The sequence below is a fragment of the Nicotiana tabacum genome, chromosome 8 (assembly GCF_000715075.1).
Source record: "Nicotiana tabacum cultivar K326 chromosome 8, ASM71507v2, whole genome shotgun sequence".
In the NCBI taxonomy this organism is placed as follows: Eukaryota; Viridiplantae; Streptophyta; class Magnoliopsida; order Solanales; family Solanaceae; genus Nicotiana; species Nicotiana tabacum.
Genome location: NC_134087.1, coordinates 74,864,196 through 74,881,375, shown reverse-complemented (window position 1 = coordinate 74,881,375; position 17,180 = coordinate 74,864,196).

The window sequence follows — 17,180 nt, the reverse complement described above, 5'->3', positions numbered from 1 at the left end:
TATAATACGATGAAAGAAATAGGAACACACATATTTTGTTTGAAACAACTTTGACAAGTTTTTATTCATGAACTTGGACAAGCTTTTGAATATTACATGTATTGAGATACATCTATAACTTTCTCGTAACTGTTTTTCTTGCAACAGATTTTTATAAAGTAAATACTATTCAACAAGGTTTTTCTTTACAACCTGTTTCAATACATAGTCATGACCCTATCTTAATGTATTAGGAAGGGTTTGAGAGGTGATTCCGTTGTTCTCATGGGAAAGAACACTACGATGAATATTTTGCATCTTCCTTTGTTTTGATAGGAAAGAACACAATGATGAATGCTGAGGTTCCATAACTTCTGCTCGATACTTGTTTCAATTTACGTCTCCGTCTTACCGCACGTATTTGTGTACAATATGCAGTCCCCCAAGTGTTTGAGCGCTGAAGTATGAAGCCTCGAGCACTTGTTTGTTTCTCACAATTTGGTCCTTTTTCCTGAAAATAGAAAAACATACGGGACTCGGAGGTGCGATTAAAGATGAAGGCTACCTAACCCGTGTGTATTTCCATCAGATTAATTTGTAACCCTGGGCTGGGAATTTTAGAATATTCCATTTTGCCGTGCAAGTCATGACTCATCATTTGGCACGAGTTAGGGTTTTTGCCTAGCATCTAAAATCGTTAGTAAAATTTTAACAATTCAAAGAAAAATTCTAATACAGCGATACCTGATTGTAGGTACTTTCTCAGAAATAATATCGCTTTAGGTGGACAACATTCCAATGCGAGGGTAGAACCTTGCCATCCATTGTCTCCAACTCGTATGCTCCTTTTCCCGCAATGTCACGAACTCTGTAGGGTCCTTCCCATGTTGGACTTAGCTTTCCTGAATTAGCAGCTTTTGTAGATTGGAACACCTTTTTAAGCACGAATTCCCCAATTTTAAAGAATCTGAGGCGTGTTTTCCTGTTATAATACCGTTCAATTACTTGCTTTTGTGTTTCCATCCTTATTAATGCAGCTTCTCTTCTTCCTTCGAGCAAATCAAGATTCACCCGCATCTCTTCATCATTTGATTCCTCCGTTGCTTGAACGTACCGTGTGCTCGGTTCTCCTATTTCAACTGGAATTAAAGCCTCCGCATCATAAACTATTGAAAAGGGTGTTTCTCCCGTGCTTGTTTTTATCATTGTACGATAAGCCCATAATACCCCAGGTAATACCTCAGGCCAATTACCTTTTGAATCCTATAACCTTTTCTTCAAGTTGTTGATAATGACCCTGTTTGTGGATTCTGCTTGTCCATTACCCACTTGATGGTATGGTGTAGATCTTATCCTTTTAATTTGCCAACTTTGAAAAAATTCAGTGATTTGAGCTCCTATGAATTGCGGACCGTTGTCACACACGATTTACTTTGGTGCTCCAAAACGGCATATTATATTTCTCCAAATGAAGTTTTTAACTTCCTTCTCTCGTACATGTTTAAATGCTCTTGCTTCTACCCATTTAGTAAAATAATCTGTAAGTACAAGTAAAAATTTCACCTGACCTTTTGATTGTGGCAATAGACCTACGATATCCATTCCCCATTTCATAAAGGGCCACGGGGCTATAACAGGGTGCAATAGCTCAACTGGTCTATGCATATTATTGCCGTATCTTTGACATTTATCACACTTGAACACGAAACCGTTTGCTTCTTCTTCCATTTTAGGCCAATAATACCCTGCTCGAATCAGCGTTTTTACTAGCGACCTTCCTCCTACGTGATTTTCACAATGTCCTTCATGTACTTCTCTTATCACATATTCTGTTTGGGAAGGTCCGAGACACCTTGCTAATGGCCCACCGAATATTTTTCGATAAAGATTTCCTTGATGTAAACAGTAACGAGCAGCTTTTTTGCGAAGTGCATAAGCTTTTCTTTTGTCAGCAGGCACGGTTCCGCGCTGTAAAAAAGCAATAATTTCGTTTCTCCAATCCTATGTTAAATGATTAAAATTTACCTCGTTCTTATCAGGTTCGAGAACGGAATGAAATAAATGTACGACTGAAGCATTTGCGTCGTTTGCTACGTCTGCTGCAGATGCGAGATTAGCTAAAGCATTTGCCTCTATATTCTCATCTCTTGGGATCTGCATTACTTTCCAAGTTTGGAATTGCTTTATTAGTTCTCGTACCTTTTCGAGATATTCTTGCATTCATGTCTCCCTGGCTGTTAAGTCCCCAGCATTTGATTGACCACGAGTTGAGAATCACTCTTGATTATAATCTGTGTTATGCCGAGTTCTCGTGCCAATTCTAGACCTGCAATTACAGCCTCATACTCTGCTTCATTGTTAGTTATAGAATGACATTTTATAGCCTGTCTAATAGTCTCACCCGTAGGTGGTATGAGAACTATCCCTAGGCCTGCTCCTTTTACATTAGACGAACCATCAGTGAATAAAATACAAGTCCCCGGGTTTGCACCATTAAAAACTTGTAATTCCTTTTCTGCTTCTAAATGCATCCCCTGGCTAAAATCAGCTACGAAATTGGCTAATACTTGAGATTTTATAGCAGTCCTAGGTTGATAAATGATTTCGTATTCACTTAATTCTATAGCCCATTTTGCTAACCTCCCTGACAATTCATGTTTATGCAAAATGTTTCGTAATGGAAAAGCAGTAACTACAACAATGAGATGACATTGAAAATAAGGCCTTAATTTTCTAGATGTCATGATCAAAGCTAATGCTAATTTTTCTAGTTGTGGATATCGTGTTTCAGCATCTAATAAAGACTTGCTTACATAATAGATAGGAGATTGTTTACCTTGGTCCTCACGGACTAAAACAGCACTTACCGCAACTTCTGACACGGCCAAATAAATGAGTAGCTTTTCTCCTTATTTTTGTTTTGCCAATAATGGTGGATTTGACAAGTAAGCTTTTAAATTTCTAAGGGCTTGTTGGCAATCTTCGTTCCATTCAAAATGATCTTGCTTTTTGAGTGCGGAGAAAAATTTAAAGCATTTTTCTGAAGATTTGGGAATAAATCTCCCCAAGGCTGCAATTCTTCCTGTTAGCCTTTGAACTTCTTTTTTACTCGTAAGGATATCAGGGATCTCCTCTATTGCTTTGATCTGAGAAGGATTTACCTCAATACCACGGATAGAAACGAGAAAGCCCAAAAATTTGCCTGAGGCAACCCCAAATGCACATTTTTCTGGATTGAGTTTCATATTAAATTTTCGTAAAATTTCAAATGTAACAGATAAATGAGAAATATGATCATGAGAATGCTGGTTTTTGACGAGCATATCTTCTATATATACCTCCATGGTTTTTCCTAAATGTTCTTGGAACATTTTGGTGACCAACCTTTGATAGGTTGCTCCAGCATTTTTGAGACCAAAGGGCATTATTTTATAACAGTAAGTCCCCTTCTCTGTGATGAAAGAAGTTTTTTCTTCGTCACTGGGGTCCATTTTAATTTGGTTGTACCCCGAATATGCATCTAAAAAACTCAAAAGTTCATGTCCTGCAGTTGCATCAATTAACTGATCTATATGCGGTAAAGGGAAAGAATCTTTTGGGCAGGCTTTGTTAAGATCTGTATAATCCACACAAACCCGCCACTTACCATTTTTCTTAGGTACAACAACTGTGTTTGCTAACCAATTAGAATACTTTACCTCGCGTATTGACCCAATTTTTAATAGCTTTTGGACCTCATCTTGAATCACCTGATTTTTGAAAGCTCCTTGCTTTCTTTTCTTTTGCTTTACTGGTGTGAAGGATGAGTCTTCATTTAGTTTGTGAGTCATCACATCCAGTGGTATCCTTGTCATATCAGCATGGGACCAAGCAAAATAGTCCACGTTAGCTTTTAAAAATTCAATCAACATACCTCGCATGTGTGAGCTTAAATTGGCTCCAACATAAACCTTCCGTTTAGGCCATTGCTCAAATAATATCACAGTCTCGAGCTCTTCAATTGTTGTTTTGATATTTTCATTCTCTTCAGGTTCCTGAATTGTATCAGGTCTCGAGTCTAAATCTGTCTTTTCTTGTGTGGTTGAGGTTTGATCCTTGATACCTTCAACTGTTTCCTATAATTGCTATTTTTCTTTATTTACGGTAGCGTTGATACTCCTGGCTGTCTGCTGATCCCCACGAATTTGGCAAATTCCCCACGGTGATGGGAATTTAATAACTTGATGTAGAGTTGATGGGACAACATCCATGTCATGGATCCAAGGTCTCCCCATGATCATATTGTAAGCCATTTCCATATCTACTACCTGAAATTTAGTTTCTTTAACAACACCTGCAACAAAAGTTGTTAGAATTACCTCTCTTTTTGTTACCACACTTGAATTGTCGAACCCGGATAGGGTATGTGCCTTAGGTATCATTTTGTCTTCAGCTTGCATTTCACGTAATACCCTTAATAGTATAATATTCACGGAACTTCCTGGATCAATCAAAACTCATTTTACATTAGTATCATATACAAGTAAAGATATTACCAGTGCGTCGTTATGTGGGGTCATTACTCCTTCGGTATCTGCATCATCGAAAGAAATACTTTCATTTTCTAAAACTTGTCGTACCCGTTTCCCGTGCGTTATCGTTACTTTAGAAACCATGTTGGAAGCCGTATATGTTACACCGTGGATATCTTCTCCCCCACTTATAACATTCATGGTTCTCTTGGGTGAAGGGGGCTTTGGTAGCTCCTGCCTATTTTTCATATAATCTTGCTTACCTTTCTCACTAAATAACTCAATGAGATACCCTTGTTTCAATAGATGATCCACTTCACTTTGTAAGAATCTACTTTCTGAAGTTTTGTGCCCGTGATCATTGTGGAATTCGCACCAATGGTCTGGATTGCGTTTATTTGGATTTGACCGCATCTCTTTTGACCATCGTACCTTATCTCCCATGCTCCTCAAAACAGCTACGAGCTCGGAGGTAGTGACATTAAAGTTATATCCGTCGAACCTTGCTTTTAAACTTCTGTCATTATCTCGTGACTCTTGTCTGTTTCGGTCATTTCTGAACCTTGATGAAGAACCAGATTCCCTGTTCCTCGATTTTTGATCATATCGTTGACTATCCTGCTTTGACCGTGAGTCTTTCCCTGCAGGTCCCATATATGGATCGTACCTGTTTTACCTGATCTTTTTTCGGTTTTTGATCTCCTGGAATTGCTCCTTTCTTCATGACGAAACTGAGGTACGGTATCTTCCTCAATTCGCAACTTCGTACTATACCTGTTATAAACGTCATTCCACGTGGTTGCAGGAAACTCTCGAAGGCTTTCTTTAAGTCTTCTCGTGGCTTCTAAGCTTTTGTCATTTAAGTTGCTTGCAAAAGCTATTGCAACCCAATTATCAGGTACACGAGGTAAAGTCATTCTTTCACGTTGGAATCTATCAACAAAATCCCTGAGCAACTCGGAGTCCCCTTGCTTGATTTTGAAAATATCCTCCATTCTTTTCTCAACCTTTTGAACTCCCGAGTGTGCTTTAATAAAAGAATCTGCAAGCTCAGCAAAAGAATTAATAGAATTTTTGGGTAAAAGAGAATACCAGGTTAATGCGCCCTTGGTGAGTGTTTCTCCAAATTTCTTGACCAGTACTGATTCAATTTCTTGTTTGGTCAAGTCGTTGCCTTTCACGCCTGTTGTAAATGCAGTTACGTGATCACGTGGGTCTGTTGTGCCATCATATTTCGAGATGTCAAGCATTTTGAAATTTTTAGGGATTGGAAGGGGAGCAGCACTTGGTTTCCAAGGTTGTTGTGAGTATTTATCCACATCCACTCCTTTAATTACAGGGGGAACTCCAGGGATTTGTTCGATGCGCTCATTTTGTTCCTTAAGCTGTTTCTGCAAAGTTAATACTAAATTTTGCAAATGAGAATTATTTGAATTACCTGGTTCTCCTTCCTGTGGTTCACTGGGGGTTCCTCCATTTCAAGAATTAACAAGGCCAGAACGAGGATTCTCCAATGTATTATTATTAGGTGTAGGTGTGGGTGGTGCAACAGGTAATCGACTAACTAGAGCCTGAAGAGTTTTGTTAACCCGTGCATCAATTACTTTTTGTAAAGCTTCATCTACCCCTTCAAAATGTTCAAATTGCTCTTGTTGATCAGCACGAGATTCAGGAGCAGGAGTGCCTTCACGAGATTGACGTGGTGAATTTTGAGGGGAAGGAACCATGTCAATGTTCTGTAAATCTCCTTGATTTTGATGGATTTGATTTTCATGGTTTCTCAAGGTGTTTTCACTGTTATTGTTGTTTGACATGATGATAACAACGACTGGAATGTAGCTTAAAAGAGAAGATTATCAGATTCCCGGTAACGGAACCAATTTGTTTAACCAAAAATCTGAGTCTTTGGTCAAAGCTTAGAAATATAGAGAAATTCGGGTTACTGATAATCTGGAGACAAAAATAATAAAAGACTTTTGAGAATAATAAAGTAATAAGTAATTTTGTATTTTGGTGTAATCACAATAATATTTCTTGTCCTTATAGATGTTGAGTCTTTCTCCTTTTATAGTTGATTCTAGGAGAAGATGTAATGTCTTTGTCTTAATGAGGCAATTATGAGCAATAAATGACATTAAAAGAAACGTTACACAATCATTTTTATTTAATTCAAATTCTCTAACGTATTTGATATTTAATGTTGTATTTAGACTCTTTTACGTTATCAGATTCGTATCTTCAACTTCTTCGATCTTCGGTCTTTAAATGACTCGAATAGGTATGAGACTCGTACCTATTTGAGTAACGGTCCACACCTATGTTGTTTTCTTCTCCTCATATCTGTTGTCTCCCGTGCCTCTTGGCTTTTTATTGCGTTTTGACCTTTTGACCAGTCCATGTGTCATGACACGTCATCTTCAATATTTAGATTCAGTTTTTTTTTCAATACAGCAGGACTGTATATTCTTCGTGCTGATCAACAATTATAACAATATCGGATACCCCTGTCATATATTTAATCCCGCCCAAATATATTTGCAAGCAAGATAATTGTCTTTTCGGCATAGCTGCATCTCCTTTTGGGATATGCCTTCAAATTTTAAAGACCTCATAGCCACATTTCTGTTCTTTTCTGTTATCACTAACTTATGGAAGGTAGTAAGTATTCAGTGAATATATCAACCGAAGAGCACATGAATTGGTCTGGGTAAAAAATGATTTGAATGTTGAAGATCAAATTGAGTGATACGTATGGATCAAGGACAAAAACAATATAGCAAGTTCACATGTAGCTTTTGAGTTAAGTCAATTTCATGAGGTTTATATGTTCACATGGAAGTGGACCCTTTGTTGGATAGATTTGTTTAACAAATAAGAGCCCGTTTGGATGAGGTGATCTGAAGTAGCTGATAAGCATTAGGTGTTGAAAAACACTTGTAAGTGTTGTAATTGATTTAATAAATAAGCAGTTACGTGTTTGGGTACAAGTGCTGAAATTTATAATAAGTTGCTGCAGTATTTGATAAAAAAGTGCTGATAAGTTCCTTTTTCTGTTAAAATGACTTAAATAACCTTAGAACTGTTTATAATTAAAAGGGCGTAATTTCTTTAAAATTTTAGATTCCGGATCGATTCAAATACAAAATATTTTATTTGTCATTTTATTTTAAATACAACTGTGCTTAGATAAGATAATTTTTATGATAAATATAATTTATTTTATGATAAGCATATAATTATAAGTTATAATAATTAATAAATTTACAAAAGTTCTTAGTAAAAAATAAACTTAAATAGGACAAATTATTTAAAGAGAAACAAACATTGTCTTCATTACCACAACACTTAGAAAACAATACACTAAAAATTTGATATGTCCTCATTTACTGCATACAGTTCAAAGATTAATACACAATCACATAGATATAAGTATGCAAAGGAATAGAGAATTTGCTTATGTTAAATAGTCAATGAGAATTGCTGACTTGAAAAGGTGTGAGAATTGCAGACTTGAAGAGGGTTTAGGTTGAATACTTGAGGCAGTGAGTATCGATGTAGGAGTTTTGTTCTAAAAAGAAATATTTTAAGGATAAAATAGTAAAAATCTTGGTCAAACTTAAAGTGCTTATAAGCAAAAATTGATAAGTTGGAGGTGACCAACTTATGACTTTTGACTTATTTTTTTCTTATAAGCACTCACTTTTAACTTTACCAAACGCATAAATAAGCTGAAAAATACTTATAAGCTTATTTGACCAGCTTATAAACTTAGCCAAACACCCTCTAATTCTTTTTTGGTTGAGAAATTTCCTATGGACAGGAAAGATTTCATAGCCTAAGCCCCTAAGATATTTCCGTCGTTTATTGGTTTGAGAAATTTCCCAGGAATTGGATAGGATTTCTCTTTTACTAGTAATCCAGCCAAAATCCAAGAAATTTCACATTGTGGTGCAACTTTATTACCAATTTCTTCAGTAGATCCCAAAGGATATAAATGAGATTCCCCCATGATATAGACAGTTTTTCTGTTATATACTTAATCTAATGCAAGTGGTCGATCATGCCATTCACAAAAAAAAAAAAAAAAAAAAAAAAAAATAGACGATATAAGTATACATAATTTTTCCCCTGACATACTTTCAGATTTTTAAATTTTTTAATTATAATTTCTGATCCATCGATCAAAATGGTGACACTAACTAATCTCGAGTAGTGAAAGCAAAATCCAACTAATTGCAAGACCTCACCATAGATACGCAAGAATAGTTTCCTAATTTTATATCAACTTCCTATGATTTTTAATACAAACTCTAGGGCCCCATGTTTATTTTACTTTGCAATTTGAACGATTGCAGCAGAAAAAAAAATGGAAGAAATTCAAAAATAACTAGATTTACAAGTGGTCAATCGAAAATAGCCACAGTTTTAAAAATAATCGAAATTTAGCTATTTTTCATGTAAAGATAAATCTGAACGAAAACACTGTTCAAAATCCGGAAAAAAACTCCAGCATAATTTACTGGAGTTCCAGTATATTATACTGAAACTCCAATCTAATATACTGGAGTTCCAGCATAATATACTGGTCCAGCATAATATACTTGAACCAGTAAAGTACACCGGTCCAGCATAATATGTCGGCAGTTCATACACATGTGCACCGAACTACAGTATATCATGCTGGACCGGTCTTTGTTGCAACAAAAAAGTGATTATTTTTTAATGACTTGACAAACACTGGCTATTTTTGAATGACCAATCCGAAAACTGGTTAGCCCGTACTATTTTAACGAAAAAAATAATATAGCATGTCAGCTCGATGGCCTACGTCATAGGCGGAATTCTAATCGTTTTAAGTTACTGAATTCTAAATTATAAATCTATATATATTTAATAAATTTTTTAAGACAGATACAGTATTCGAGTCAAAGTTATTGGGTTCGACTGAACCCATTCCAGCACTCTAGCTCCGCCCCTGACCTACGCACATTATATTTTTTTGGTTTCTTACTTAGCTATCAGTATTTGCTTTAGGATCAACTAATGTAGATTCTCACCGAAAATTTTCACTTTTGGGATAAAGCTCGTTCCAGAGATTATTTATTAAAAATGGAAGAGTGTATACCCACATAGTGGGAGTACCCCACATGGACATAAAATCATGTTCAATAATTCTAAGATTCTTTGGACTGTTCGAAACAACTTTATAAGCAACGCAATAAATTAATGAATTATCAAAGCAATAAAGTAAAGGAAATTACTTTTTATATTGTACAATACCAATATAAAGCAAGTTGGTTTTATTCCACTTTTGCTTAGTGAATACATTGTATTTTTAGTACGAGGTCTTTAAATTTCTTGGTTTAATAATAAAACGAGCAACCAAGTCATCCTAATTGAATTCTTTATTAATCTCATAAAGGACTATTTTTTTTCAAATTGACTAAATTGCATTTTGTACCTAAATAAATCATGGGCGTCTTATGTTTTTTCCTATCTTTTCTTAAAATAAGATTAGCACCTCAGGACAAAAAAATCATTTTTAGAAGTTGATACATGATCCATTTTATGTTTTTATAGAGGTTCTGCTCTTTATATACACAGTATCTTAAATTTCTAAACAACGTGTTGAATAGAGAACCTTCTCTTTACGATGTTAACTAGGAAATTCATATTTTAGTCATTCAAATAAAGTTTGATTTTGGTTCTTATGACATCTGATTAAGCACATTTGATCTTGAATTTTAGTTCAAATATGTGCTGTTAATCTATTCCCAGGTGAATATTTTTACAAATTTACCAACTACGTTACAGCATTTAGTTCAATTGTTATGTTAATTAAGCTTATATTATTACTCCATATTTGAGAGTAATATAATTTTTTACTTTACAAAGCGGAGGGCAGATATAGTTTTTCGGCTAGGAGTTCAATTGATATTTACAAAGTAGTATGAATTATATTTATACGTAAAAACATAGTAAAATCTCAACAACAAATAGATTTGCGCTCATAATTTTAACAGTACAATAAGATCAATACTAAAAATATCAAAAGCTGGACCTCAGCTTTTTCACAAAATACACGTGTTTTGGCAGATGATTTCAAAAAGTAGTTTAGAAAGCAATCTTTTTTTTTTAATGGTAGGGATGCTTCTGATAGATTCCTCCATTATGTTTTCTTCCAAGAATGTGGGTTTACATTTTTATCATGAATTAATTTCTAATTATTGTTCGTAATTATTCGTGACAGTGAGTTGTAGTCTCATCAGTCTCATCATTACGCTAAAAAAATTGAATAAGTCACATATTAAGCAGTTGTTAGAATATGATATGTTTTAGTATAACGTCTTATTTAATATTTTTTGTCTTAATCGAAATTTCACGGAGTAGGTAGAGGGCACGATCAATAGAAAAAGATTTGATTCCCTGCACATATAAAATATGTATTTTTTTAATAAAATAATTATTAGAAAATTATATCTAATTGGGAGTTAGCCCATCGATGGACATTAAGATCCAGCACGTGTTCCTGTGAAAACCTTATCTTCAATGTCAGATGAATTTTTTATTCATTGTTGGAAAAAAAAAGAATCTTTTATTTTATTTGAAAATTGTCACTTTATTGCAATAACTAGTTGTACAATTGTTTATTGGTTATCAATATTTTTATAAAACTTGATCCAACAAGGGTAACATTTTTTTTTTTTTTTTGCTTAGTGATGTTTTGATTTGGCGTTGAGTTGTTTGGAAAGAAATCATTTTGAAAATGTTTAGAATATGTTCCATTCAAACAATAATCTGTATGAATTAGGTTAGCTTTGGTAATGATTTATTGACGAAACCAATTTAAAGGTATCTTGGAATATATTTAAAAAAGTATTTCAAAAGAAGACACCGCCATTATGCTTTCAAAATTTTGAGACGAGCAAGTACGTGAAAAATTATTATTAATTACATGAAGCTGAACGAAGTAGGGGATTGAGGAAAAACTTAAGAAAAAAGATTCCTCGCCTGTCTTCAACACCTACTAAAATATTTGTACAATAAAAGAAGAAGATTAGTATTGCAGAGAAAAGCAGAGAGAAAATTCTTATTGATATTGGGATGAATTACAATGGAATAGAACTCTTTATTTATAGGGAGAGATTGGCTTAGCCACCAAGCAATAAACCCAAGAATGTCTTTAAATATAGACATTCACCTTAAATAGAATTCTATTTATAACACTCCCCCTTGAATGTCTATTCAACAGATAATGTGCATCGTTAAAAACTTAACTAAAATAAAACCCAGTGAAAAAAAATTCTAGAGAAGGAAAAAGAGTACACATATCTAACAATACGTCTTTTGGTTGCCTCATTAAAAACCTTGCAAGGAAGACCTAGTGGGACAAAACCTTGTAAGGGAAAAAGAGTGCAACACGCATTAACTCCCCTGATGAGAGCATCAATTTATATCCTTGAGTCTTCACATTCCAATCTTGTGCACCATCTTCAAGAGATCGTTGGTAGAGATTTGATAAATAAATCAGTCATATTAACTTGAATGAATATATTGTATCTTGAAATCATCATTCTTGATAGAGATGTAATGTCTTCATAAACTACCGTAGAATGGCCTTTTCGATATCTCCATAGAGGTATTCTCGCTATCACATTATCATGCTTATAGTTATAGCAAGATACATATGTGCACAAATTGCACTTAGGATGTGGTACTTCAAGACCAAGAATTGTATATGCTTTAAGCGACTTAAATCCTTCATGGATTGTCATATAAGTTAAGTCATATAAGCCATATAATAGACTTTAGATGCATATCAAGTTTTTATGTCATGCTAGACATATAAGATAAATAAAAGTGATTGCACACACCATTGACTTTATACTTTCAAGTGTTTGAACTACAGGTCCAAATACTTGTCTTTCATATGAAACCAATTCTATTCGAATTGCGTCTCTTCTATTTGGCCAAAAATTTTGTGTCTATATTCGATAGACTTAAGATCCTCATCTATACTTAGCGCTATGATAGATGTCATCGACGAACATTTTATATCGATTCCAACATTTTTTCATAAAGACATAACATAGAGATCTCTTCATTCATATTTTCAGGTACCTGAATCTCTCATGAGATTTTATGAAGTGTTATGTCATGTGATCTTCTAGATCAGTTGCCTCCTTATTATGATCACTTTGATCATTTGCACATCTTCTTTATCAAGAAGTTTTACATGAAACCGATTTGTCTATATGGTTTAAGCGTACCATAGACTTTGTCCTTCTAGGACTTAATAGGAGCATTTGCAATGAGAATATGGTTACTTTCTTTGGGTCAGCAAATGCGTCTAGCATACTTTGCAATATATTGCAGATGAATTATCTTTTATGAACTTCAAGTTCATATTATCGTATTTGAGGATCTAGATATACAAATGATAATCAATTCCAAGTAACTTTTTCTCAATTGTTTATCGTGTCTCCCCCTCATGTTAGAAAAACTAACTTGCTTCCTCAGCTTTGAAAGCACATCTTTGTGTGTCATGATGTTAATCAAAATATACACCGCACATCAATAATAATAAGATGAAATTATTTGGTTCCTGACCCCGAACCACTTGTGAGGGGAGAATATAATATATTTTCGTATATGACCTATATCAAACTGATATAGATAACTTTGTTCTCATCAACAACAATTTAGCTATTAAGTGGAGGCACTCAATAAATTATTTTGCTAAACCAGTTGTGATGTAAACCAACTTATCAAGATGAACTTCTTGAATAAAAAATCTGGAAATTATGCTCTAGATCAAATTATTGAGCAAGTTACCTCGCAAACACTATGTTGCGGGTTAATAATAATCGCACATGTAACCATCTCATAGATGCATCTTATGTGGTATACATGGCAGGTGAATGGGCCCATATTCACCTTTGATATTTTCAGAATTCATGGGATTCAATCCCAACTTTAGTTGGTCAATTAATTAATGAGAATAAGCAATATAATAGAATTCGTAAAGAACTTTCTAGTTCTTTAATATTTACTCATGTGAATTCTCTATTATTTTTGCACATCATACTTAAATTGATATGGCTAAACCAGCTATGCCAACTGGATATCGATAAACTCCAAATTTATTATGATATGAGTTTTATATCAATAAAGTTCTACTTTATTGTGGTATTCTTATATTTGTGTAATACAAACTGGAGAATAAAACGGGTAACTTTTCACATAAATATTATTCCGCTATAAGTTGTAGTAATAGAAGATATTAAATCTTCCTTTATTTGTAGTCTCAATATAACCAACCGCTTTCGCGAATAATTTAGAAACTGAATAAGTTTCTTTGAGACTTATTACAACACAATACCTTATTGGTAATCAATTATGTTTCTCCAAAACAGTATAATTGGATCTTCCAGAGCTCTTAATTAATTTTGTACTTCCACATATTCATCAACATTCATATGGTCATATATCTCTTTCAAGGAGAAAGTTATACCATTATGGTCATGGTCACAATTATATGCAAGATATGTTTCTTGCATTATTGTTGTCCTTTAATAATCACATTGCCAAAATGTTTTGGCGTACAATAGGTACGTGACCAATGATCATTCATGTCATAATAATAACATTATTTTCTTATATCATCTTAAACCTCCTTCTACAGGTGAGTATGGTATATTCACTGCCACTAGCATGTTCATCTTCTTCCAATAATGAATATGTATTCATAAATAAGATGTTGTCACATTCACATCATGAATGGACCATAATCATCTATATGTGCTTTATAAAATCTCATGTCAAATCGATGACAAACATTACTTTCACATAGTGAAGGATTATTTTGAGAATCCTTATTATTCTCATTACTCAATGATGACGATTATAATTTATTCGTCTATTGCCACGCCACATCCATTGATACATTCATAGTAGTAATTTTGTCTTCTTTCAGATTTATCACATACTGCTATCACATTCTCTAAAGGGAATGAGAATGAAGCAAATTCAATGAGACGGGTTTTCAATTCTTTGCCCACAATCATACATGAATTTGATCATGGCAAGGCACATAAATTTTACCACTTTGGGTGGTTATAATTTCTTTCAAACTCCATTAGAGTTGCAATCAAAATTTATCGTCTTTGCTTGTATTTAAAATCAAAGTATAGAATGTCAAGAATTTGAAAGAGAAAAGTAAAATACTTACCTTATTCCAGAATTTAATCATGATGGAAGTTCAAAGAACAATTGACAATCATTATGCTCAATCCCAAAGCTTCTACTCAATTGGTTAGAGTCTCGTGCTAATAACGTGTATGAAACAATAAAAGAAGAAGAATAGTATTGCAGAGAAAAGCAGAGAGAGAATTCTTATTGATAATGGGATGAATTACAATGGAATAGAACCCTCTATTTACAGGGAGAGATTGGCTTAGCCACCAAACAATAAATCCTAGAATCTCTCTAAATATAAATATTCACCTTAAATAGAATTCTATTTCTAACAATAACCTTTTACTTAAAAAACACCAAAGAGGGAAGATGATCTAATCTCAAATGCTGATTAATTAAAATCTAATAAACAAAATCTATGAGTTTAAGACTATAAAGAAATTCAATATATTTTCTTCCCGAATATTATTTTCAAAGATATTTTGTCGGTCATTTACAACCGGTTTAACTTTTATTTTGTATGCCAGGAAGTCATCAGATTTCACAAGCATGAAGAGATAAAAATGTGGTGCTTTAAGTTCAGTTTTCAAAGAGTCCGGCAGCCTCATTGGCAAAAATCCATTTCTTACTGTCGGGTGATTAAGATTATGACTTTTGTAGACTTTCTGTTATCTCTCTATTTTTAGCATCTGATTTATGTTTCTTCTTACTAAAGTTCAGTTGTCAAGGGAAGTAATGGTCAACATAGGTTTCTGTTTGAAGATTTTCTGCCAAAACTAGTCATGTAGTCTAAGAATGTTATAATTTCTTTTAGGGGTCGTTTGGTTTGAATACAGGTTATGCTGGGATAAGTTATGCTGGGATTAGTTATCCTGGTATTGTTTTTTATCCACTGTTTGGTATGTTGTATTAAAAATAATAATTGCATAATTTCTAAGAAGAAGGTATAAGTTATCCCAGCACTAATTAATCCACCACCTACAAAGTATAAATTATCCTAGTTTGCTAAACAAACAATATATTAAGGTGGTATTAAATTTTTATACCAACACTATATCTACTTATACCTCAAGGGGTCGTTTGGTTGGAATACGATTTATACCGGTATAAGTTATATTGGGATAAGTTATACTAGGATTAGTTATGCTGAGATTGTTATTTATTCATTGTTTGATATGTTGTATTAAGAGTGACAATTGCATAATTTCTAAGAAGAAGGTATAAGTTATACCGGTGCTAGTTACCCCACCTTTTATATGGTATAAGTTATCCCAGTGTTAATTTTAACACCGGGATAACTTATACTTGATTTGCTAACCAGATAGAGTATTAAAGAGGTATTAGATTTTTATACCACCCTTATACCTTCTTATACCTGATACCAAACGAACCCTTATAGTATGTTTTACAATATGAGAATTGGATTTGTGGGACTCGAAAGTTAAATTTGGCGTATTTAATATTTAAGTTTGTATTATTGTTGAGCTAATTGTACTTTTACGTTATTTAGAGAGGTTATATTTGGTCTTCCAATATATAAAAACTTTCGATATATATTTCTGGGAATAATAGAGCTGATGTGGCATCCTCCATAGTTGAGGATGGCTATTTATCTTTTTCCCTGTTTTTTTTTTTTGCCAATTTATTTTCGTGTATGTTGAAAATGATTATGTGTAACTGATGACTATTAAGCAATATATTCAAGTTACAACACTATCGGTAACTGATCGTGGCAACTTAAAAAGACGCCTTAGTATTGGAACGTTACAACACTATCGGTAATTGATGACTATTAATCAATATATTCAAGTTTCTCAATTAGATTGCTGGACACCACAGATACATTGCAAATGATTGTGTGTGTTTTAAAGTATATTTTGATTAGTTGGCAAGGTCTAGCTAATTAAAGTAGTATGCCACTATTCTAGAAAATGACCATGATCGATGTTTTGAAGGAGGAGAAACCACAACTTTCAAAATTACGAGGAAAACTGTTCATTTTACACAACTATTCAACTCCTTGAGAAGCATATCTAACAAGCACAACAGGAAGCCTTATTCATCTACGAGTGCTTATTTTTTGTTTAACCTTTCTTATTGAAGTATTAGTAGATTCTTGATCCTTTTTTATTATACATACATGTTCTTAGTGTTGTGAAGAATAAAAAAAATACCAGTTCATTGAATTTATAGAAAAAGGATGGTGGACATTTTGAAATGATTAGAAGATTTACACAATCAGAGAAAGAAGATGATGTTGGAATTTTGCAGAAAAGTAGGAAGAAGAGAATATCGGTAATTATTATCTGATTGATTAAATGGTAGTGATGGGAAGAAAGATACTTTGCAATTTCTCTTATGTTCGCAATTAGTAAACACATTTATGTTTTTTCTTTTGTTTTTTTGGCTATTCTTTTTGCGACCTCATAGTCTCCTTTTCTAATGTTTTTCCTTTTCTAATTTCTAATTTTGTCATCTTTTCCCGTTTCAAAA